The following is a 23,465-nucleotide window of genomic DNA, read 5'->3' as shown; positions in this document are numbered from 1 at the left end:
TTATAGAGCTGTGTTACTGAAAAGATGCATATAAATTACATTTTTATAAATGAATTCCTGAATTCCTGCAGGCTTAGATTATGTTCACTGTGCTGTATCATCTGCATTTGATTGATGTTCAGTTACTTCAATTACTGCTAGATTGATCTTTCTAAAGCACAACTTTGATGATGCTTTTTCTTGCTTAGAAATCTTTACCAGCTCCCCAATTACCCAATAGAATCTAGACTTCTCAGCTCCTGGTCAAGTTCTCCTAAATTGGCCCTGGTCTCTGTGGCCGGCTTCAGCTTTAATTACTCCTGTTTCAGCTGCATAACTTCTGAATGAGGAGGGCCACTTTCCCATGCCCGCCTTTGCTCACTGCCCTTCCAGTTCACTTCCCTTGTAAGAATGTCCAAATCCTGTGTTTATTCCCAGGCCACCTCCCCCGTTGCCACTCCATCTCCAGGTCCCATCTCATCACTCAGCTAGAAATCACCTTTTCCTTCTCATTGAATCATTTTATTTTCAGTGCTTTTAAGTACTTCTTCCTGGATTTGTTAAACTGATAAATCATAATCTTATACATTTAAAGAGTAGTGCTTGTTTTGATATAGCGTGGAATGGCAAAATCAAGCTAATAAAGAAATTGGCTACCCTTACCTATCTTTTATTTTTGTGTGTGTGTGAAACAATGAGATTTATCCCAATATTGAAGACTACACTACACTATTACTTCCTGTAGTTACCCTGAATGCAATACACCTCTAAACTTACTCTTGCTTGACACTTTAATACACTTTGACCAATAACTAACTTGCTGTTACCTTCTTCCATCTTACCCCGCAGTCTCTGCTACCCATCATTTTAATTTCTATTTCTGTGGGTTGGACTTTTTCAAACTCATAATTTAGCAAGATTATTTAGGTTTAAAAACCAGGTTTGTGTGTGTGTGTGTGTGTGTGTGTGTGTGTGTGTGCATTGCACATGTGCCAACTGCATAGAGTGGCTAGACGAGGACAACATGCACCTGTCAGTTTTCTTCATAGGTTATCAGGCTTGGCAGCGAGTGCATTTATCTGCTGAGCCATCTTGCTGGCCTTGAGAGATCATGCAGTCTTTGTATTTCTCTGAATTGCTTATTTCACTTAGTATAATGTCCCCCTAATATATCAATGTTGTAAATGACAGCATTTGTTCAAGGTTTAAATAATATTTCATTGTGAGTATACAGGTGTTCCTTGACTTGGGATGACAGTTGAAATCACTGAGCATTGAAAATGCATTTGATACACTGGATCTATGAAGCATTGTCTTTTTTAGGGTTTTTCTTGCTGTGGTTAAACAGCATGACCAAAAGCGACTTGAGGAGGAAAGGGTTTATCTAGCTTACAACTCTGAGGTCATAATACATTATCAAAAAGTCAAGGTAGGAGCCTGGGAGGGGCAGGAGCTGAAGAAGCAGAGGCATAGATGGAGCGCCACTTGCTGGTTCGTTCTTCATGACTTTGCAGTCCACTTTATTATAGTATCCAGGACCAGCAGTCCAGGAATGGCACAATCGAGAGTGAGCTGGGCCCTTCCATATTAATAATCAATCAAGAAGATGCCCCAAAGTCTTGCCCACAGGCCAATCAAATAGAGGCATTTTCTCAGCTGACCCTTCATCTTCCCAAATGACTCTAGTTTGTGTTGACATAAAACTAGCTAGCAGATGAACTGTCTGTGTTCTACATTTGTGTGTGTGTGTGTGTTTATGTATAGGTGCACATGTTGGAGTTAATGCATGTGTGCATGCCAGAAGGACAACCTTGGTTGTCCATCCTTAGGTATCTTTCACCTGTTATTTGAGATGGGGTTTCTATGCAGATAAGGACATATTGATGCCTTCCTTTTTTATTTGTATCCACTTTATCTCCTTTATCTGTCTTAGTGCTCTAGCTAAGATTTCAAGTATAATATTGAAGAGGAGTGCAGAGTGGATTTCCTTATCTTGTTCATGATTTCAGTTGAAATGCTTTGTGTTTTTCTTCATTTTCATGATGTTGACTGTGGGCTTGCTGTGTATTGCCTTTATTATGTTGAAATGTGTTGTCTATATTCCTAGGTTATCTAAGGTTTTTATCATGGAGTGATATTGAATTTTGTCAAAAGTTTTTTTCTGCATCTAATAAGTTGATCATGTGTCTTGAATTTGTTTATGCTGTGGGTTACATTTGTTGATGTAGATGTATTGAACTAACCCTGAATTCTGGGGTAACGCCAACTTACCCATGGTGTGTGATCTTTCTGATATGTTCATGAATTTGATTTGCAAATATTTTATTGAGATGTGTGTGTGTGTGTGTGTGTGTGTGTGTTTGTGTGTTTGTCTGTCTGTCTACGTGTTTATCAGAGACACTGGCCTATAATGTTCTTTTTTGCTGTTGAGTCTTTATCAGGGTAATGCTGGCCCCATAAAAAGTATTTGACAGTGTTCCTCCCTTTATCATTTTATGGAATGAATTGAGGAGGATTAGTGTTAGTTCTTTGAAACTCTATTTAGAATCTGAGGTGAGTCCTTTTGGCCTTGGGCATTTTTTAGTTGGAAGATTTTTAATTACTGTTTCTATCTTATTAGCGGTCATGGATCTGTTTAAAATTACTTAATTCATCTTGATTTAATTTTGGTAGGTCATATACATCTAGAAATTAATACATATCTTTTGATTTCCAGCTTGGTGGACTATAGATTTTTGAAGTATATCCTTATGCAGCATTTCCTCAATGTCTACCATATTGTCTTCCTATTCATCTTTAGTTTATTAATTTAAGTCCCCCATATCTCATGTTTAATTTGACTAAAGGTGCCAGTCTTGTTAATCCAGTTTGTGCTTTCCAAATTTCTTGGGTGTATGGCCATCCATTGAAATGTAGTTAACCTACAAGGACTTAAAAAACCCATTCTCCCATTACCAGAGCTGTCAACTGTCAATAACTTTTTAGTTAAGCAGGCTCATGCTTTTTCAGTTACAATAACTTTATAATGTATTTTGAAATAAAGATTATGTTTTATCTGGCTTTTATCTTCCCCTTCACTTACATTGTTTTTTCTTTCTCCCTGTTTTGACATTATCATTAACATGTTGTATACTTATAACTAGATTAATGCTTAAGGCCAAAGCCCTGGCTGAAACTTTGCTTCTCTCACTGTGCTTAAAGCAGTTTCTTGCAGGTGGTAGGCTCTAAATAAAAATATGTGGGGTGAATTTATAAGCTGATTATCCATGGCTAGATTGTTCTTCTAAAATAGTTGCTGATTTTTAAACAAAATCAATTTTAACAAATGCATCAAGAGCTTGATTATGTACATGGCTTCTTTGTAATATTAATATTAATGTAATATTAATGATTAGAAATTACTATTTTAGAATATATCCTTCATTGGGAATCCATGGTCTTTTTGGCCCATTTCTGTGCCCCCTTTTTCTAGGTCACTTTTGATTTGCATATGGTGCCGTCATCTCCACTGTTGCCTCTCTTTGGAAGGTTTACATGCTCATTTAGCTGTAAAGAGAATGACAGGAACAAATCAGTGTCCTCTCTGCCAGTTGATTCCCTGTGGGTAGAAATAGATTTGAAAGCACATCTTGGTAATGTATTACTCTGATTGTTTTGGCTTTTCTGTGCATGTAGTCTAGATGGGCTTAGAATAACCCCACAGTGAATTTCCTTATTCAGTGGTTCATTTGGACTTGTGTTTCAGGTAGACAACTTCTTATTTGTAAGTTTTTATTAAAAACTGTTTCCCATTACAAGTTGTGCCCTTTCCTTCTGTCTGAATAAACATTTGAATGGCTTTTAGATTGCTCTTCAGTTTAAAAGAGATAGGTAGGACCAGGCTGTGGCTTCAGATAATGTACTACTTGGGATATTTCTTATTGAAATAATGTTATCTCAGATAGTATTTAACCATACAGGGCAATAATATGCTTTTCATGGAAGTAGTTTTCTCTAAGAATAACTAAACTGAAGTATACAGCTAAACAATGCATAAACATTTGTGATGGATTTATTCTTTGTAATTCATGTAACATTTCTGTTTTGTCTAGAAGCCTTTCTTTGTAAGTCTCTTTTAGCTACATTGTTTTCCCATTGTGTAAGTAATAGAATTGTTAAAAAGGAAATTTCTCAGGAATTTCTTTATCTTTATGATTGGCTCTGTTCTTTTTAAAAATTATTTATTTCTTGAGGTAGTACTATAATTACATTGTTGCTCTTCTGTCTCCCCTGCCCAATACTTCCATACACCCATCGTTACTCTTTTTCAAAATCTATGGCCTCATTTTTCATTAATTATTGTTAAATGCTTACATGTATCTATATAATATGTTCCTAAATATGATCTTCTCAGTTGGTATAATGTTACTTAAATGTATGTTTTCAGGACTCACCATTTGTTAGTAGATGATCAATGGACGTGCTGTCTTCCCCTGGGGAAGACTGTTTCTCCTGTTTTCAGTATTCTTTAATTGTTTGTAGTTTTTGTTTGTTTGTTTTATTTTGTTGTGTTTGTTTGTTTGTTCTTTTTGTGTGTGTATGGTCGAGGTTAGTAAACTTTTCCTTGCCCACACATTTGCACACCTATTGTTTTTGTTCTTGTTCAGCTCATGTTTAGGTAGTCATATTAGTGAGACTTTATGGGTGTAGCTTCTGACATTCTTAGAAGAGACGCTCCTACAGTAAACTCCCGGTTCCACCGTCTCTTACAATCTTCTCTCTCTCTTTTCCACAATAATACTTGAGCCTTAGGTGTGGGATTGTAGATGTATTTTTTGAACTGGGCTCTACAATTCTGAATTTTGGTTGGTTGTGGTTTTATGTAATGGCTTCTTCTGTGAAAAAGATGTTAAAGCCTTCAGTTAAAGGCAATAACTACCCTTATCTGTGGGTATTAGCATAGATGTTTAGGATGTAGTTAGAGATTAGTCTGGCTCAGTAAAGTAGTGGTTGTAAAAGCTTCTCCGTGGTCCATGACTTCACTAGCCCTAGGTGGTTGCCTAGGTTTCCAGTATCAGGCATGATTTCCCTGTGGTTGAGTAGGTCTTAACTCTAACTAGAGAGCTGTTAGTTACCTCCAAGATATGTGTACTACTATTGCGCCCCTAGGCAATAGTTGTGATGCTGGTCTTGTGGTTGATAGATGTTGCTTCCCTCCTTTGGAAGCTTGCATGGTGCTTCTGGTATCATGAAAGCGAATCCTCATGGAGGATGCTTTCAGGTCAGTACCAGCTTAGGACTCTCAGCTGTTCTTAAAATTAGTCCTAAAATAACATATAGTTCTACATAAGTTAATGAATGAATTAAATTATAAGAGGCTTTTCTCTGTAAATACTTAACTTTCCTTTGAAAATTATCATAATGCATATAGTAAAACAATTGAAAAATTAAAGAAACTGTAAAGGAAAAATAAAAATAAAAAGTATGGATAAAAAGATAGCAAAATTAGACTTTATTATGGGTGAAATTTCAGATAAGAGTAATTTGGGAACATTGGAATTTAAAAAAATGTTGAACAGAAAATTGCAATTTAGAGAATAATAGAAAAACTTTCTGGTTCGATGTACACACAATTAATATATATATTTTTAGCATATTTCAATTTTAGTTANTTGGTCTTAACTTGTGAATTTGAACCCCCCTCTCTTATCAACATATGAGTNCAAATAAAATTATAGCATTTTAATTATTATTTAANAAGTATATATCTTTAGCAAGGCATAATGGCACATGACCATAATTCAAGCACTTAAGAGACTGAGGCAGAAGAACTGCAAATTTGAAATCACATTGTGACTCAGGCATACACACACACACACACACACACACACACACACACACACCAAACAAAGAGCTTGTTAAAAATCATATATTTTGAGCTTTTAATCACTGAAGGCATTCAAAATATTTTCATCTGATAATCTGAATGGCATTTAAATGGCCAACATCCTGTCTTTGTTCTGGATTCCTTGGAATCATGTAGAAGCATGTGGCTACTGTCCATGTGACTTTCTACCTGTTTGGCCCTACTTATCATCATAGGAGAATTGGTGGGTGACAACTTAGAACCTTGAGAATACAAGTAGTCTTCATTAAGCAGCTTCAAAAGGACGTGAGTAGTAAGGTCCTATAGCAGGTGGAAACCACAGGTTTTATTTGTTAAAATTCCTCAAAAATATTTGCTCATTGTTTAAGCATTCTCAGTGATGTGCTTGTAGCATGTTAGGCTGGACTCTCTTGACCTTGGTACTATCTGTATTCTGGACTGGATAATTCTTTGTTACAAGGTTGTCCTGTATATTGCAGGTATTGAACAATGCCCTTGATCTTTATCATTTGGATGATAGTATTATTTCCCCAGTTGCGATAGCTAAAAATGTCCTCAGACATTCCCAAATGTCCCCTGGAAGACAAAAGCACCTCTATTTGTAACCCTGTTGTAGATGGCACACTTTATTTATTTACTGTTTTAGAAATCATGCAAAGTAACAAGGATTCCTTATGGCGTTTTCACACTCCCCCTCCTGTTTTCACTCCTCTCCCACATTTCCCTGCCTGCTTCCCGCTGATGCCCTTCTGTCCCCCTTTCCACTTCCACAGACGATACACATTTGAAAAGAGAGAATTGAAGTGTATTTTGCATTGTTTTCCTGTTTCAGATTTGGACATATTCTTGTGACTTCTATCAATATTTCCTGTGAATCACCCCTCTGAAAGTGACTTCAGTTTATAATGGCATATGAAACCTGCCATATTTACCACAGACATACTGAAATTAATAATTGATTTAAGCATGATCCAATAACAATAATAGCATTTTGAATCAAAGACTTACTATTCCGTGATCTTTTGAAAGGTCTTTGTACCTAAGAAGAAATTCTTACAAAGAATCCTTTCAATGAATGTTATTTTTCTCCTTTAGGGATGATCCTATTCATCTTTTGTTTTAAAGGCTCTGTAACTTATTGGCACTGCATAAAAATTCCATTATTGTAGAGTATGTTCTCTTTGCGCCTCTGCTGCATCCTTTCCTGAAGTTATGAGAGATGTGAAACATATTCTGAAAATTCATTCCCAGCTTTAAAACTTATTATATCCAGGAGAGACAGATTGAAGATTGCTGAGGTTTCTGGTTGAAGTACCTCAAGCAGAAATCCATACTCCATTAGGCTCTCTAACACCATGACCTTAATTTTCCAGATATTTTGCCCTTTAAATTGAAAGTAGTGTTTTAATACTATTTAAGTTTGTTGAAGGGGCTTGTAATATCACAGACTTTAGTTGTGAAACATTTGAAACAAATGAAAAGTAAAATAGCAACTGACTCAGGACTTAGAATTGTGTGTTTTTAAGTTGAAAGTATCTGATGATATAACGATATGCATGAAACACACTTGGTTGGTGAGAAAAGCTATTTCATCAGGGGTTTCTTATGCTGCACACAACGTCTTCTTTCATTGGGTTCTTTTGGAGCTGCTGAAGATTTTCTGATTAGAAGTAGTTGTGAACTTCTCTGTGTTAGGAAATTTCCTTTGTATAAAGCTGTGGTTTAGGTGAACTGAATCACTCCCTGGACAAGAGGTGCGGAGTTATCTTGCCTTAGCAGATAAAGCACAAGGTATGGCACTGCATTAAAACACTGAATATGGAAACCATGACCGTATCTATAACTGGGGTTAGGGAGATGGCTCAGTAAGTGCTTGCTTTGCAAATGTGAGGGTCTCCAGAACCTATATAAAAATCTGGGCATGGTGGAGTGTGCTTGAAGGTGGAAGGAGGTGAAAACAAAGCGCATTCCTGCAGCTTGCTGGCTAGGCTAGTGTAGCCTACAAAGCAAAATTCCAAGCCAATGAAAAACCCTGTTTTAAACAAAAGATGGGTGGTACCCAAGGAATGACATGAAGGTTGTCTTCTGATATCACACACACACACACATGCACACACACACATGTTCATGGTTGTACCCATGCATGAAACACACACACACAAATGCACACACATATAAATATCCCATGCACACATGAACATGGACACACACACACACACACACACACACACACACACTGCCATGTAAAGGCAGTGATGAAAATCTGTTTTGTTCTGTCATTAGTAAATTGGGTCAATTTAAAAATAGTGTGTTCATTGAAATGTACACATTTTTGAAGTAATCGATAGAATTTAATCCAATTAATAACTTAAAGGTATAATAACAGAATTGAATTCTTTAGGGAATTCATCTTTTTCTACTGTAAAATGTTTAGAACCTAAATTAATCATATACTCTTTTAGTTTAAGGTTCATGGAAGGATGATACATCAAATATTATTAATCTACAAAATTTTAACTTTTTATTAGATATTTTCTTTATTTACATTTCAAATGTTATCCCCTTTCCTGATTCTCCTCTCCGAAAACCCCCTCTCCCTTCCCCCTCCCCCTGCTCACCAACCCACTCACTCCTGTTTTCTGGCCCTGGCATTCCCCTACACTGAGGCATAGAACCTTCACAGGACCAAGGGTCTCTCTTCCTATTGATGACTGACTAGGCCATCCTATGTTACATATGCAGCTGGAGCCATGATTCGCACCATGTGCATTCTTTGGTTGGTGGTTTAGTCCCTGGGAACTCTGGGGATACTGGTTAGTTCATATTGTTGTTCCTTCTATGAGGCTGCAAACCCCTTCAGCTCCTTGGGTCCTTTCTCTAGCTCCTTCATTGGGGACGCTGTGCTCCATTCAATGGATGGCTATGAGCATCCACTTCTATATTTGTCAGGCACTGGCAGAGCCTCTCAGGAGAGAGCTATATCAGGCTCCTGTTAGCAAACACTTGTTGGCATCCACAATAGTGTCTGGGTTTGGTGACTGTATATGGGATGGATCCCCAGGTGTAGCAGTCTCTGGATGACCTTTCCTTCAGTCTCTGCTTCACACTTTGTCTCTATCTCCTCCCATGGGTATTTTGTTCCCTCATTCTAAGAAGGATGGAAGTATCCACACTTTGGTCTTCTTTCTTCTTGAGTTTCATGTGGTTTGTGAATTGTATTTTGAGTATTCTGAGCTTCTGGGCTAATATCCACTTATCAGTGAGTGCATACTATGTGTGTTCTTTTGTGATTGGGTTACCTCATTTAGGATGATATCCTCCAGCTCCATCCATTTGCCTAAGAATTTCATAAATTCATTGTTTTTAATAGTTGAGTAGTACTCCTTATGTAAATGTACCACATTTTCTGTATTCATTCTTCTGTTGAGGGACATCTGGGTTCTTTTCAGCTTCTTGCTATTATAAATAAGGCTGCTATAAACATAATGGACCATGTGTCCTTATTACATGTTGGAGCCTCTTCTGGGTATATGCCCAGGAGTGGTATTGCTGGATCTTCCGGTAGAACTATATCCAATTTTCTGAGGAACCACCAAACTGATTTCCAGAGTGGTTGTACCAGCTTGCAGTCCCAACAGCAATGGAGGAATGTTCCTCTTTCTTCACATTCTCTCCAGTATCTGCTGTCACCTGAGTTTTTGATCTTAGACATTCTGACTGGTATGAGGTAGAATCTTAGGTTTGTTTTGATTTACATTTCCCTGATGACTAAGGATGTTGAACATTTTTTTAGGTGCTTCTCAGCCATTAGGTATTCCTCAGTTGAGAATTCTTTGTTTAGCTCTGTACCCCATTTTTAAAATAGGGTTATTTGGTTCTCTGGAGTCTAACTTCTTGAGTTCTTTGTATATATTGGATATTAGCCTTCCATCAGATTTAGGATTAGTCTTGGTGTGACTCTAACGAATAAAGTGAAAAATCTGTATGATAAGAACTTCAAGTCTCTGAAGAAAGAAATCAAAGGAGATCTCAGAAAATGGAAAGATCTCCCATGCTCATGGATTGGCAGGATTAATATAGTAAAAATGAACATCTTGCCGAAAGCAATCTACAGATTCAATGCAATCCCCATCAAAATTTCAACTCAATTCTTCACAGAGTTAGAAAGGGCAATTTGCAAATTCATCTGGAATAACAAAAAACCTAGGATAGTGAAAAGTATTCTCAACAATAAAACAACTTCTGGTGGAATCACCATCCCTGACCTCAAGCTGTACTACAGAGCAATTGTGATAAAAACTGCATGGTATTGGTACAGTGACAGTCAGGTAGACCAATGGAATAGAACTGAAGACCCAGAAATGAACCCACACACCTATGGTCACTTGATCTTTGACAAAAGAGCTAAAACCATCCATTGGAAAAAAGATGGCATTTTCAACAAATGGTGCTGGCTCAACTGGCGGTGAGAGAAGAATGAGAATTGATTCATTCTTATCTCCTTGCATAAAGCTCAAGTTCAAGTGGATCAAGGACATCCACATAAAACCAGATACACTGAAACTTATAGAGGAGAAAGTGGGGAAAAGCCTTGAAGATATGGGCACAGGGGAAAAATTCCTAAAAGGAACACCAGTGGCTTGTGTTGTAAGATCAAGAATCGACAAATAGGGCCTCATATAATTGCAAAGCTTCTGTAAGACAAAGGACACTGTTAATAAGATATAAAGGCAACCAACAAATTGGGAAAATGTTAACTTTTAATTAGCATGTGATTATATATCACTGTAGTTATGAGTTAGCTATTAAGGTCATATAATAACTTTAGCAGTTTCTTTTACATGGTAGTTAAAATCCAGCAAAGTCAGATGTCTGTCTTTTAAAAATGTATTGTATTTTATGTATATGAGTGTTTTATTTGCATATGTGCCTGCATGCTAGAAGAGGGTGTTCTGTTATAGATGGTTGTGAGCAACCATGCCATCACTGGGAACTGAACTCAGTTTTAAGTCTGTTTTAATCCCAAATAGCTCTTGTCTGAGCTGTTAAGAGGAATTCTTTAACATAAGGAAGCAATTGTAGGGGCTAGAAGATGGCTCAGGTCATGAGCACTGGCTTCTCTTCCAGAGAACACATATGGGACCTCATACATGTCCATAACTTCAGTTCCAAGAGTTCTGATGCTGTCCCTGGTCTCTATGTGCACTGCATGCATGTGGTACACATACTTGCAGCTGTGTGTGCAAAATACCCATACACATAATAAAGTGAAATAACACAGGATAATAATAAAGAAGTAGCGTCCAGATGCTCATGTCTTTAGTTCTAGCAGTTAGGAGGAGGCAGAGGCTGGTGGATCTCTGTTGGTCTAAGGCCAGCTTGACCTATAGAATGGGTTCCAGGCCAGCCAGGGTTATATATAGAGAAACCCTATCTCAAACCAAAATGAAATAAAATTAAGAATTATGGGTATACTACCCAAAGCTCTTCCTGTTGTGTAGGAAAATTATTCAATAGCTTGCTCTTACTGCTGTTGGTGATTTCGGGTGCTCCACTGCTCTAGGCTGACAGTGAAAAGGCTCTTGGTTCAGGGTGTAAACTGTTTTGCTGAGTTTGTGTTTGAAGTGAGTTTCCAGGTCAGTTGTTTTTTGTTTCTTTGTTTCTTTTGTTTTTATGCTGGTATTTGTTTGAGAAAGGCTCTCACTCTGTAGCCCTCAGTATCAAGTGAGTCACCATAAGACTGCAGGTCTGTTTTTCATTTCCACGTTGGTTCCCTTACACCGTCACTCAAGTGATACTCAGGGCCTTGCCAGACCAGCACTAGTGAGCCCATCACTTCTCTTGAGAGAAGAAGCCCTGAGATGCAGCACGATGCCAGCAGGCTCCCATCACAGAGCTGGGCTTGATAGCAGTGCCAGTCTCTATGGGAAGGGCTGGGTGGTCTGAGCTTTTACTTAGATTTACATTTGTATTATTAACCAAGCTATCTAAAACTTTATTTGTTCAGATGTCATTTCTGATTTTTCCCCCTCAAGGCCTTTCTGTAAACTAAGTTATTGAGTAGTAAAATCCTTCTGTCTAGACCTGATTCATCCTGAGTGTATTTACATATGGAGGGAGAAGAGACCCTTAGCAAGTACACCCATTTATCCATCAGCGTACTTGAGTATTTCCTTCTTAGGGCTTAGATGTCATGCTGTGGTCAGATAGTAACTTGGCCAGATACTGGTGCTTCACAGGTCAGAGATTATCTGAGACAGCAAACTCCTGAGCCCCGGTGTTTGAGGAACTCTTCCTGAAGGGTTAGTGCTCTCTACTCATCCTCTTGGTATCTTTATAAGGAGTAGACCTTGTCCCTCTTTTAAAGTCTGCAGAGACAGGCAAATGTGTGTTCACTCACTCACTTGCTCTCTTACTCCCTCTTTCGGGCACCAGAAACTGCTGTGGGAGGAAACATATCAGGCAGCTCATTGTAAAAATTACAGGAAACTGCCAGTTTTCTAGAAAAATGTCTGTTTTTAGCTGTTTTCTTTGGTTGGTTGTCACAATATAGTTCATACTTATGACTGTACTGAAATGACAAGATTCACCCTTACTTATTATTACTGTATGCAGGGAAACAAGTGGTAAATGCCTGCAGACATTATGACATACCAATTTCAAGAGGATGGGGTTCAGCAAATTGATGGGTTCATAATCTAGAACAACTGATGTTTGCCATTTACTGATTGTGTGATATTGACAACATGTTCTTTGTAAAATTCAGGTAATTATAGTGTCTACTTCATAGGATTGCCTAATTAAGTTAGTTAACACATATAAGATTCTTATTGTATTGCCTGGTTCATAGGAAGCAATTTGTTAGTATTACTTTTGTCATTATTATACTAATATATATGTATATCCCTTATATATAATATGTATTACTTATGAAAACTACACCTAATTCATCAATTGCATGCCTATTATTTGCTTTCTTATTATTTGCCTTAATAGGTATACATTAAACATGTAATGCATACATATGTACTTTTTTATTCATTAAAGCAATTTCTGAGGCCAGGGCTGTAGCTCAGTTAATAAAGTATTTGCCTAGCATGTACAAAATTCTAGTTCAACCCACAGTACTGTATAAATAGGACATGTGACACATGTCTGTTATCCCAGCAGTTGGGGTAGAGACAGGACGATAGTTCAATGCAAATTGTGGGTTTGATGCCAGCCTGGGCTACAGAAGACCCCATATCAAAAAGCTGAAAAATAGACAAAACTGTCCTAATTCATCAGTTGCACGACTCCCCATCAGTTGTATATCCACTCATCAACTACATGCTCATCAGCTTCATGTCCATTTTTCTCACTAAACAGTAATATTCAGTATACAATTGAAAGTAACTCATTGTACCAAAAGTCAAGAAAACTTAGGTTCTATGAAAGAAGACAGCAGCAGACAACAACACTTGATTACATAGGTGTTGGAATTACTGATGGTAATTTTTAGGAAGCCAAGATAAAATGCTTCAGTGAGTAATTCAGAGTACACTCGAAACAAAAGAAGACCTCCAAATGTCTCAGCAGAGAAATGTAAGGAAGATACACATGGAGTTGAGATCCTGAGTGATGACCCAATCAGTAAAGTCAAGTATGTAGTCAGGCTTGATTTGATTCTAGCTCAGTAGTTAAGCAGCAGCACTTTATTGCTCGTGTGCTATGTTTCTTCTTGAGTTACATCCTGAGCACAGAACAATGCCTTCCCTAATTTTGTGACCTTTGTCTCTTTTTTCCTGTTGTTCTACAACTATAAATTGTTATTGATATGTACCCATTTTAATTAATATGCCATCAGATCAGTGGGTCTTTTCTACTTGTAAATTCATGTTCTTTATGCTCAGAAAGGTCTAGTTGTATTTTTTTCATATTTTTTCCATCTCATTTTTTCTGTTTACTTCAACTCTAATAAGGTAAATGTTAGACCATCTGGACCAATTCTTTAACTTTTCTCATGTGTTCACTCCAATTTTCTATCTTTTTGTCATTTATTCTATTCTTGAAACATCTTTTAAAATTTTTATTTTATTTTTAATTCATCTTTTACACTCCATATTCCATTCCCTGACTCCCATCATCCTCCGACTGCTCTATATCCCACACCTCCTCCCCACCCCATCTCCACTTGGATGCCCCACCCACACCCCACCTGACCTCTAAACTCTATGGAGCCTCCAGTCTCTTGAGGGTTAGGTGCATCATCTCTGAGTGAACACAGACCTGGCAGTCCTCTACTGTATGTGTGTTGGGGGGCTTCATATCAGCTGGTGTATGCTGTCTGGTGGTCCAGTGTTTGAAAGATCTCGGGGGTCCAAATTAATTAAGACTGCTGGTCCTCCTACAGGGTCACCCTTCTCCTCAGCTTCTTTCAGCCTTCCCTAGTTCAATAACAGGGGTCAGCTGCTCTGTCCATTGGTTGAGTGCAAATATCTGCATCTGACTCTTTCAGTTGCTTGTTGGGTTTTTCGGAGGGCAGTCATGATAGATCCCTTTTTGTGAGCACTCCATAGCCTCAGTAATAGTGTCAGACATTGGGACCTCCCCTTGAGCAGGATCCTACTTTGGGCCTGTCGCTGGACCTTCTTTTCCTCAGGCCCCTCTCCATTTCCATCCCTGTAATTCTTTCAGAGGGAACAATTATGGGTCAGAGTTGTGACTGTGGCATGGCAATCCCATCCCTCACTTGATGTCCTGTCTTCTTGCTGGAGGTGGGCTCTATAAGTCCCCTCTCCCTACTGTCAGGCATTTCATCTAAGGTCCCTCCCTTTGAATTGTGGGAGTCTCTCACCTCCCAGGTCTCTGAACTTATCTCTTAACTCTTTAGCCTTCTGGTTTTAAGTTTAAGGTCTCACTACACTTAAAAGAAGTGAACATCAGTAGTCTACAGCATATAAGGTGGGTATAGTTAATCATAATGTGCTGCATATTTCAAAGGAGCAAGAAGAAAGGATATTGGCTGAGATAGATGTATTTAAGTGGATTTGAATGGCATATATACATATATTGAATATCACTTAGTGTCCAATAACAGTGTTCAGTTTTATGAGTTAATCAAAAATTAAATGAAACTTTTAAAGTTGTTTTTCTAGTTTTTGAAATTTTTTGTTGTGTTTTTTATTTCACGGACGATGGGGCCTTGTTTATCTCCCGGAGGATAGCCCATGGTTGTGTAGTCCTGGGTGTGTTGTGTTAATATCTATTTATTGTACTTGTCTTGTTCTTTCTCACTTTTGAGTCTTTCTTAAAACATTGATTTACCCTTGATTATCTTTTCTATTTTAGGATTTGAGTATTAAAATTTCACCAGAAATAGTATCAAATAGTGCAGGGACCAGAAAACAAGATAAGGCTCCTGGGGGCACATCTGTCTCCCTGGGATAGTTTCCCCCATGAGTGCTTTGGGAAATGAAAAGAGGAAGAGCCACAAAGGCTTTGCTTTTGATTGTAGATATCCTTGAACCCCAAGTTGGACCTATCTGGAAGGATGATTCAAAAAAAAGTAGGGAAGGGTAATGATTGCTTTTATAATACTTTACACAGCAAGTCTGTTTACTGTGTTGCTATGACTAGAATCCTGACCTGCATGGAAGAAGGTTGATTTTGGCTCATAGTTTCAGGGTGATTTCAGTCCATGATAGTGGAGGGGAAGGCACGGTGTCAAGAGAGGTGGTCTTGTTCATGTGGTGTGGACTAGAAGGCAGAAAACAATTAGGGCAGGCACAAAAGAGAGTGTTAGGTTCAAATGTTCATCCGCAGTGACCGCTCCTGACACCCAGAGGATTCCAAACCTCCAGGGCTGCTAGTCAAGGAATAAACATGGAAAACGTGAGCCTGTGGGAGGGCAGTTCAGATTTGAACTGTAGCAAGGCCCAATAACTCAGTACCTGGTCCTTGTATGTTTCTTGTGTGGAGTACATGACAGTACAAAACACTGCCTTACCATGCACTGGGATGACACCCCTATGAAGTAGTCATGGCAGAATTCCCATGCTCGACTCTCTCTCTATGGAAAGGGTAAAGAAAATGTTCCTTTTCCTAAAGCTCATGGTTGTCCAGGTTCAGGAATGAGTTTTCATGTTTTCTTTTCCCTCAAAGGTGCTTAGGGAAACTCAATTCATTGCTCTCAGGAAGTATTTATCCTCTTTTAACTCCTAAACATTTACCTGGTATTTTCCATTTCCCAGAGAAACTTGAGTGTGTAACATCTTTTCCATGGCAGCCTCTGCACAGAACCTGGTCTTCAGTTGTTGAACATGATTTCACAGAGATGCTCTTTTGTTTCTGATGACTGTAGACAGTTGTTCTCTAATAATAGCAACTTCATTTTGGAAGATCGTATGTCTCTTAGAGCAGCACAGTGTAATGCCCCTGGAACCTCAATTATCTAATTGTTCTTGATGGATGATAATTTCATTTGTCAGAAAGTTGAATTCTTGGAAACTCATTGAATATAGCCATTTTTATACTTTAGAGCAGAGATTTCCAAATTTTTCCATCCAGACATAACAATGTGAAAAATTACATTGTTACACACACACACATACACACACACACACACACACACACACACACACACACACACACACACACACCTACCTTAAGCAAGTTTGAAGAAATAGCATCCTATGGCTGGTGTTATACTCTTAAATTTCTATTTAATTTTAAACCATATTCCCCACAAATAGCCTAATGTTTATAAGACACTACCGTGTGATTCTTTATACTCTGGGACAGCTGGTGTAGTTTGAACCCTTTGTAGATTCTAAGAACAGTATTAGAGTCTCTCTCCATAAGGATGTCCACATTTATATACATTTTTAGGAGATTCGCAGTTTCTAGGCAGAAACATTTCCCTAGTTCTAAAGCTTCTCTCCTTAGAATTATCTTGCTTTGCTGACATATTTCACTCAGCATGCTCGGACAAATATCATCAGCTGCACAGCAGATATTCTGCTCTTCGTCTTGATAAGTAGAATTGATAAAGGGTTGCTAGAAAAAGCATGTAATAAATAAAACCCATAAATAAAGCCATAAACAAAACTGTGAAATAAATACAACCCTCATCTTGTGTATCGGGGTTAAAAGTCTTGAGAGTAGGGGGTGGCAAGATGGCTCAGCAGGTGAAAGAGTAGCTGCCAAGCCTGATAATTTGAGTCTGAATCCTGAACCCACATAGTGGAATGTGAGAAAGAAACCCCAAAAGTTGCTAGGGTGTAGACTTCTACATGTGCGCTGTGGCACACACACACACACGCACACACACACACACGCACATGCACACACGAAATAAATCAGTGATTGTTAAGGTTACAATTATCAGGATTCTTGGTTCTTCTTGGCTGGGTAGTTGTGTTTATAGTCTGCCTATCTGGGACTGGGAGAAATGGATTTGCTTCTGGTGTATAAGGAGCCATTGTCATTCACAGAGCTGGCACAGTCCCTAACAAGTTAGTCCATTAGCAGCAGCTGATGCTTTGGCCACCTCCATTTCCAGTAGAGAGCCTTATTTTCCTAGTTACCTTGCCCTACTGTTCTGTACAAATGCCACCTGGTAGTGAGACCCAAGCCACAGCCTTGTTGGGAGGGCTTACAATACTCTGACTTTCAGTGTGAACTTCAGCATTCCCTTCCTTTGTCCCCTTGTGCTTTTCATCTTTACTTCCATAAATACTAATTAAGTTCTTTCTGTGAGTCAGGTTTTGTTCATGTAGGGAACACACTGGTGGAAAAAGCTTTCATGTCTGACTATGTGCAGTTGACCCTGATTCTTCTAGGACCTTCCTCTAGAGGTGCCTCCCTATGCTGTGGCAGCACCAGTGCCCTCAGCAGCATCCCTGCTACTGTTTCTGATTCTTCTAGGTTTTAATGTTAACTGTTTGTTATCCACCTTTGAAATGATCGTCTGCAGTTTTTCTTCTGCCCAGAAGAACAATCACAAACATAAATTTTCTTGTGTAATTTTTCTTTTGCCTGGAACAACCATTTTTTTCTTCTTAAGTAATCATATAAATATGTAAATCATAAAGTACAATTTATGCTGTTGATATGTTTGGGCCACTGTTTTGGAGCTAGAATCATAGGAAAATAGTGTTAATGTTCAAAAATCACCCCAAAGTTTAGACTTAGGATCTTTGAAAGATGTCTTAATAATGGGGACAATTTCAATGGATAAAATATAGGCTCATGCATTCAAAATGCTATTAGTGTTCTTTCAAGAGCAGACATCAATCTCAGAAATCTTGTGTACAAACATGACAAAATTGGTCTGTCTTACACTTTGATAAAAATCACAAAGTGGTTTTATTTTCTCTACATTTTTATGAATGTGTAACATTTGCATATTATTACAATAGCTTGCACAGCCATTGAAACAAAAGCTATATATTGTTAATGGTGCAGTTAAAAATGGATGCAGTACTTCCATATTTTGTGGGAATTATCTAGCCATCTTTTGAAAAACAAACCTGAAACCTTGTATATTTTACAGGTGGCTCAGTGAGTCTACAGACTCCATGCTGCCAGTCACCTTTTCAATGTTGATGGGAGACACCTTTAATTTATGGCAACCTCACACTCTCTTCAACATAGCGGTCCAGGTTAATTGCTAAAACTGAGCATAGATTCTAGATGAAAGCTACTTGATGTTTAAACTTTAACCATTAGAAGAGAGAGAGAGAGAGAGAGAGAGAGAGAGAGAGAGAGAGAGAGTATCAGTAGAAGATGCAAAGACTTTGGAAGACAGAATGACAGAATAAGGTGGTAGCTGAGGCAGGGGATGGTAGCCTTCTTTTGGTGAAGGCCTGATGGTAAACACTCTAGGTTCTATGGGCTGTTCAGTCTCTGTTGTAGCTGCTTTACCACTGTAAAAGTTAGCATTGCATGAATGAGCATGGCTCTGTAACTTAAAATCTGGTTTGTAAGCATGGACTTGTAAGGTCAGACTTGTCTCCTGGACCATAGTTTGTGAGCACTCGGTTTAATTCTTGGAGTAAATCACTGTTACTCAAAAAAAAAAAACATCTTCTAAGACCAATGTTAGCAAAATTACTCATATGCTTACAAATATGGATTCTTGTCCCAGACTATACAGTTCCAGAGTCTGGGAGTGCAGTCTGTGGTTCTTCATCGTCACTAGCTGATCCGATGACGCTGGTGCCCAATGAAGTCAGAGAGAGCAATGTCTTCCTAGTGCTGAAACTCACAGAGCTCATCTGTGAAACTGCTGAGTTCTTTCTCTTATAGTTGAGCTTGAGTCATTTTTCCTATCCTAAGTTTTCTGTGGGTCACATTTGGAAATTTAAGTTTTGCTACAAAATTATTTATAAAGATTATTTATAATACTATGTATCATGGGTACATACTAATAATTAAAATAATTTCACAGTCATTTTTCTAGTTCATAAATAAATAAATAACTTCTGTAGCTTAAAAAAGGAAGAGAATTATTTGCTGTCAGCATCAATCTTATTTCTGAGGTGTTTTCACATTTCTGTAAAACTGTGAACTCTTTATATCAAAACAGAGTTTTGGCCATTCTTCTTGAATGTAAGCTCCTAATAAAATATGACAGAACGATGCTGTGTGACTCCCAAAGCCATGCAGGCTTTTACCCAACTTGGGGGTGCTGACTGTGGAGAAGGCTGTGCGGCCTTAGCAGAGATTTACCTGAGGTCACTGTGCTGCAACCCTGAGAAAAGCATCTTGTTGGTCGCTGCTGCTAGTGAGCAGCTTTGGCTCTTTCCTTTGTTTTGCTTTTTGCTTCTCTCAGCCATCTGGGCTAGGCCTTTACCCTGCATCTTCAGATAACTGCAGGGCAGCTGTTAACTCTGCAGCCATGTTGGAGACCTGAGCCTAGGAGGATGCCTAGGAGGATACCTTCTCCAGGATGCCTGACACACAGCATCCTGGGTGAAAGAGAGGAGCAGTGGCTGCCTTAAGCCTCTTTTAAGCATAGCTGTAACTGGGACCCAATTCCAAGTATTGGTTTGTTTTTTGTTGTTTTTTTTTTTTAATTGTCTTCATGTTTTTCTATGTATGTGTCACTTTCCTTCACCCTCTCTAGTATTTTAGGCACTTGTTCTCAGTATTCTTTTATCAGAGTTAAAGAAGGAACAACCGAAGTAGCTGAGAAAGCAGAGGAGTCATAGTCAGTGTCTGCTGTGGTCTCTTCTGTTCGTTGCCACTATGCGGAAGCAACAGCACCAGAAGGACAAGATGTATCTCACTTGTGCTAAGCACACTCATTTCTAGGGTGGCAGGAAGCCAGGTATCTCACAGACAAGTTTTCACCGCTTACCTTTTGACCACTGCAGTCTCTCTCTCCAGCCTTTTGTCTACCCAGTCTGCACCCCAGAAGGTGTCGTCTTTGACTTGCTGAACATTGTTCCCTGGCTTAAGAAGTATGGGACGAATCCCAGCACTGGAGAGAAACTTGATGGGAAGTCCTTGATCAAGCTGAACTTTGCAAAGAACAGCGAAGGGCAGTACCACTGTCCAGTGCTGTATCCCGTGTTCACTGACAACACCCATATAGTGGCCATCAGGACAACTGGCAATGTCTACACCTATGAGGCAGTGGAGCAGGTAAACATCAAGGCCAAGAACTTGAGGGATCTGTTGACCGATGAGCCCTTTTCCAGGCAAGACATCATCACCCTGTAGGACCCCACCAATTTGGACAAATTCAGTGTTAGCAACTTCTTCCATGTGAAGAATAACATGAGAATAATAGACCCAGATGAGGAAAAGGCCAAACAAGACCCATCTTATTATTTGAAAAATACAAATGCGGAGACAAGAGAGATGCTACAGGAGCTCTACAAAGAGTTCAAAGGAGATGAGATTTTAGTAGCTACCATGAGGCCACCTGAGAAGGAGAAGGTGGACCAACTGAATGCGGCCCATTAAGCCACAGGGAAGGTCAGTGCATCCTTCACCTCTACTGCCATGGTACCTGAGACCACGCATGAAGAAGCTGTCATTGATGAAGATGTACTGCGCTACCAATTTGTGAAGAAAAAGGGCTATGTAAGGCTTCACACCAACAAGGGCGACCTTAACTTAGAGCTGCACTGTGACCTGACACCAAAAACCTGTGAAAACTTCATCAAGCTCTGCAAGAAACAGTATTATCTTTCACAGGTCCATCAGGAACTTTGTGATCCAGGGCGGTGACCCCACAGGTACAGGCACAGGTGGACAGTCATACTGGGGCAAGCCTTTCAAGATGAGTTCCGTCCCAACCTTTCACACACGGGCCGTGGGATGCTCAGCATGGCCAATTCGGGGCCCAACACCAACAAGTCTCAGTTCTTCATCACATTCTGATCCTGTGCTTACCTGGATAAGAAGCATACCATCTTTGGACGGGTTGTTGGGGGCTTTGACACGCTGACAGCCATGGAGAATGTGGAGAGCCCTAAGGAGGAAGTGCGCATATGTACAACCACAGTGTTTGTGGACCCCTATGAGGAGGCCGATGCCCAGATTGCCCAGACACAGCATCAGGTGGATCCAGAGGCCAAGGTCAAGATGAATCATCCCCAGCCTGGAAACCAGGGACCCCAGACATACCGCTATGGGGTGGGCAAGTACATCCACCCTGCAGCCAGGAACCCATCAGCAGCGGAAGAACCATGGACCAGCACGGCCACCCCCATGGCCAAGAAAAGGCCCAGTCGGGGCTTTGGGGACTTCAGCTCCTGGTAGCAGCAGGCTGGCCTCGGGGTTCCTGGTAGGGATGCAGGGCTGTGGGCTTCTGGGGCTGTCCCTGAGCTTTCTGCTCTTGCCATCAGTTTGGGCTATGAGCCAATAAACCTGTTGCCTAAGGGGTGGGGGTGGGGGGTGGGGAGGAAGAAGGAACAACCTTTCAAAGAATCAGTCTTTAGGTGTATTCACTTTACCTTCTGAGACTTTAGGCTCACTAAGGGAGCTTTACCTTTATTCGTTCTCCCTTCTACTTTCTGCTGTTGACTCCTTCTCATCCCATTGCCAGAGATGAACACTAGGCTATTTTGGTTTTCAGCTCTCTTTACCAGAAATGCTCTTGAAGCAGTAAGTTTCCCCTGGGGATAGCTCACATGTGTCCCATATGTTTCTTAGACATGTGTTCTTCATTGACTTTTTCACCATTGATAATTTCTATTTCAATTTTAATTTTATTTTTATCAAAACATTTTGGAAAGTATTTCCAAGTTTTCAAATAGTAAATCTTCTTTTTTTTTTTTTCTTGGAAGTGGGTTATGAGGGTCTTCCAACTTTTAAACAAGTAAAACTAGTATGCATTTGTCTACTATTATTCAATAATAAAATTCCAATTATTTTCCTATCAAGACTTTCTTTTCTTTCCTTACTAGTAAATTTTATTTTACATTAGGGGACTTTGACTTTCCACCATGTGACCTTTAAGTATTTTTGCACTTACTGTTTTCCCATGCCTGATCTTAATACTTATGATCTGTTTCCTAACGTTTAAGTGTAAGGAAAAATAGCTTAGCAATTCCTTGTTTCAGTCTATGAGCATTTTTTTCACACATGGAACTAGTATGCAAATACTTTTATTCCATTTCCAGGCACTGTGGGGCGTTCCCCATGTTCTTGTTGCTATGGTGCAGTCTTTCTTCAGTTCTAGGCAAGGGGGCTTAGCACATTTTCAGCCCCACTCTCACCAGTTTATCTGTGGCCAGGAGAGCAGCATGTCCACAGAGAATCTCCCAGCTCTGCCACTCTCCTTGATTAATGTACTAGCTTACCCTCCTTGCCATTATAACAAATTACCACAAACTTAAATCAATATGAACTTATTATCATACAGTTTTGGAGGTCAGAAATCTGAAATCAATTTTATTGGGCTAAAGACAAGGTGTCAGCAAAGTCCAGGTTCCTTCTGGAGGCTCTCCGGACAAATCAACTGCCTTAGCGTTTGCAGCTTCTGAAGTGACATAATTCCTGAGGCCAGAGCCTCTTTTCTAGATCTTTAACAGCTCTGCCCCTGTATCACTCTGACACTGTTTTCTTACATAACTTCTTCTAAAGACCCCTGGGGTTCCCCAGTACCTACCTAGATCCTCTAGGCTCTAGGATAATCATCTTGTAATTTGCAATGCAATCCAATCATCAAAATTCATACTCCCAGGTTCTGGGGACTACAGCATGGATATTTTGAGGGTCCATTTTTCAACAGTAATGAATCACAGATCTCTCAAGGCCAAGATTTTCTAGGAAGCATTAATACTGAACTTTATCCATGGCTCTTTGTCACTGATGCTCTAGTTACACTTTGGTTTAGGAAAAAGTCCGGTTCTAGCTTCCTCTGATGCATATGTGAGAGCAGATACAATGCCTGCTCATGTTCTCTAGGTCCTATTTGCCTATGGGCTCTAGAAACTAAGAGAAATAATTGGGCTGAAGTTAGGCAAAAAGACTACACTTAATTTTCCAGTGGCCATTTTCTTGAAAATGTTCTCTCTACACAGTAAAAAGTATTTACTGAATCAAGGACATTTTGTGCAAAGTAACTTGAGGCTTTAGCAGAAAATTCAGTTTGGTGGCTAAGCACAAGAACTCTGGACAG

General features: G+C 39.3%; 1 protein-coding gene and 1 pseudogene across 5 annotated transcripts in view; both read left to right on the top strand.

Moving 5' to 3' along the window:
- Window positions 1-23,465, top strand: part of Stk33 (serine/threonine kinase 33) — a 153,855-nt gene that overhangs the window by 28,608 nt on the left and 101,782 nt on the right. The window lies entirely within an intron of this gene.
- Window positions 20,078-21,601, top strand: LOC110298920 (annotated as a pseudogene). The gene has a single exon (XR_002378417.1). The product of XR_002378417.1 is annotated as an RING-type E3 ubiquitin-protein ligase PPIL2 pseudogene (transcript).

This window comes from Mus caroli, chromosome 7 (genome assembly GCF_900094665.2).
Source record: "Mus caroli chromosome 7, CAROLI_EIJ_v1.1, whole genome shotgun sequence".
NCBI classification, from domain to species: Eukaryota; Metazoa; Chordata; class Mammalia; order Rodentia; family Muridae; genus Mus; species Mus caroli.
The sequence above is the reverse complement of the archived record's forward strand: the minus strand, read 5'-3'. Positions and strand labels throughout refer to the sequence as shown.